This window comes from Galeopterus variegatus, unplaced genomic scaffold (assembly GCF_000696425.1).
Source record: "Galeopterus variegatus unplaced genomic scaffold, G_variegatus-3.0.2 Scaffold5089, whole genome shotgun sequence".
In the NCBI taxonomy this organism is placed as follows: domain Eukaryota; kingdom Metazoa; phylum Chordata; class Mammalia; order Dermoptera; family Cynocephalidae; genus Galeopterus; species Galeopterus variegatus.
In genome coordinates, this window is record NW_007731200.1 from 26,211 (window position 1) to 29,535 (window position 3,325).

Genomic DNA, 3,325 nt, shown 5'->3' on the forward strand with positions numbered 1-3,325 from the left:
CAAGAAGTATTAGTCAATTAATTTAAGTTCAGTAGTTTTATTTTTATCTGTTGAAATCAAAGGCAAGCAACAAACAGGCCAAAGTGGACATCGGGCCTTTGGTAACCTACCAGATGGAGGGCAGATTACAAGACAGAGATGAGACTCAACTCATTTAATTTTGTTTCTTGTCAGCTGTGCTGATAATACGAGAGGTGGTAGAAGCATTAAATGAGGTGATGAAGTACCCTGTTCATTTAAATGATATAGTTTGTCATTAGTGCCTATTTATTGTAGATAAATTATACTGAACGGTGGGATTAGTTTATAGCCATAGTTACATAGCAGATTGCTAGGGTCCAACAAAAATATTACAGCAGCTCTGAACAATGGGTCTAAAAGATTTAGGGGTTTTTTTTCTAAATTTATTCATTTATTTGTTTTAAACAGAAAATTGTATGTTATTAATCACATACAACACGATGTTTTGAAGTACATATATATATATATATATATATATACATTGTGGAATGGTTAAATCTAGCTAATTAAAATCTGTGTTTTTACCTCATGGAGTTATCATTTTTGTGGTGATAACATTTGACATTTACTCTCTTAGCATTTTTTAAGAATACAATACATCATCATTAACTATAGTCACCATGCTATACAATGTATCTCTTGGACTTAATCCTCCTATCTAAGTGTAATTTTGTACCCTTGGACCTACATCTCCCCATCTCCCCCTCCACAATTGCTCCAGCCTCTGGTAACCACCATTCTACTATCTACTATGAGATAAACTTTTTTAGATTTCACATATAAGTGAGATTGTGTAGTGTTTGTCTTTCTGTGCCTGACTTATTTCACTTAATGTACTGTTCTCCAGATTCACATTGTTGCAAATGATAGGATTTCCTTCTTTTTTTATGGCTGAATAGTATTCCATTGTGTATGTATATGATTTTTTCTTTCTCTATTCATTGGTTGATGGACATTTAGGTTGATTCCATATCTTGGCTACTGTGGATAGTGCTGAAATGAACATAGGAGTGCAGATTCACATTCTTTGGATATATACCCAATTGTGGGATTGCACAATATGTTGATTCTACTTTTAATATTTTGAGAAACCTTCATACTGTGCTCCATGATGGCCAAACTAATTCAACTATGTGCAAGAATTCCCTTTTCTTCACATCCTTGCTAATATTTTTTATCTTTTGTCTTTTTGATAATAACTATTCTTACAGGCATGAGATGATGTTTCATTGTAATTTTAATTTGCATTTTCCTGATGATTAGTGATTTTGAGTATTTTTTATATATCTCTTGGCCATTTGTATGCCTTCTTTTGAGAAATGTCTATTCAGGTCCTTTTCCCATTTGTTTTCTTGCTGTTGAGTTGTTTGTGTTCCTTATATATTTTGTATTTTAACACCTTATCTGATGAATAGTTTGTAAATATTTTTTCCCATTCTGTATGTTGTCTCTTCACTCTGTTGATTGTTTCCTTACTGTGCAGAACTTTTTAATTTGATATAATTCCATTTGTCTATTTTTACTTTTGCTGCCTGTGTTTTTGTTTTTGAGGCCATATGCCCCCCCCAATCACTGTCTAGACCAGTCTCATGGATCTTTTCCCCTGTTTTCTTTTAGTATCTTCATAGTTACAGGTGTTACATTTATGTCTTTAATCCTTTTAGAGTTGATTTTTTGTATATGATGTGAGATAAGAGTCTAATTTTATTCTTCTGTATATGGTTATACAAATTTCCCAACACCATTTACTGAAGAGACTGTCCTTTCTCCATTGTATGTTCTTGGCATCTTTGTCAAAAACCAGTTGGCTATAGATATGTGAATTTATTTTGGGGCTCTTTATTCTGTTTCATTGGTCTATGTGTCTGTTTTTATGGCAATTTCATGCTGTTTGGTCGCTGTAGATGTATAGTATATTTTGAAGTCAGGTAGCGTGATGCCTCCAACTTTCTTCTTTTTGCTCAAAATTGATTAGACTATTCAGAGTCTTTTGTAGTTCCATAAGAATCTTAGGATTTTTTTTTCTACTTCTGTGAAGAATGTCATTGACATTTTGATAGGGATTGCATTGTATTTATAGATCACTTTGGGTAGTATGGGAATTTCAACAACATCAATTCTTCTAATCCATGAACATGGAATATCTTTTCAATTACTTGTGTTTTCTTAAATTTATTTAATCAGTGTTTTATAGTTTTCAGTCTAGAAATCTTTCCCCTACTTGGTTAAGTTTATTTCTAGGAATTTAATCTCTGTTGTAACTATTGTAAATGGGATTGTTTTCTTGATTTCTTTTTCAGATAGATTGCTGTTATTGTATAGAAACACTACTAATTTTTGTATGTTGATTTTGTATGTCACAACTTTACCGAATTTCTTAGTTCTAACATTTTTTTTGGTGGAGTTGCTAGGGTTTTCTACATATTAATTCTAACAGTTTTTTGGTGGAGACTAGGGTTTTTTTCTATATAATTGGTAGCATTGCTAGGGTTTCCATGTTGTCTGCAAACAGGGATAATATACTTCTTCCTTTCCAATTTGGATGCCTTTTTTTTCCTTTCTTTTGCCTAAGTGCTCTGGGTAGAACTCCCAGTACTGTACTGAACAGAAGTGCTGAGAGTGGGCATCCTTCTATTGTTCTGGATGTTAGAGAAAAAGCTTTCAATTTTTCCCCATTGATTATGATATTTTATGTGGGCTTGTGCCTTTACTGCATTAGGTGCATTCCTTCTATACATAATTTGTTAACAGTTTTTATCATGAAAGGTGTTGAATTTTCTTAATTGCTTTTTCTGCATCTATTGAATAATCATATGGTTTTTATCCTTCATTCAATTAATATGATGTATTATGTTTATTGTTTTGTGTATGTCGAACCATCCCTGAATTCTGGAGATACATCCCACTTGATCTTGGCAAATGATTTTTTAATGTGCTGTAGTATTTGGCTAGCTAGTATTTCATTAAGTATTTTTGCATATATGTTCACCAGGGATATTGGCCTGTAGTTTTCCTCTTTTGTAGTGTTCTTGTCTGGCTTTGGTGTCAAGGTAATGCTGGACTCATAAAATGTTTTGAAGTATTCCCTCCTATGCAATTTTTTGGAAGAGTTTCAGGAGAATTGATATTAGTTCTTCAGTTTTTTGAAAAGATAAACAGAATTATCAAACCTTTACCTAGACTATTTAAGAAAAAAAGAGAGAAGACTCAAATAAATTAAATCATAAATGAAAAAGAAAAAATTACAACTAATACCACAGAAATACAGAGGATCATAGGAGACTGATGTGAACAATTATATGTC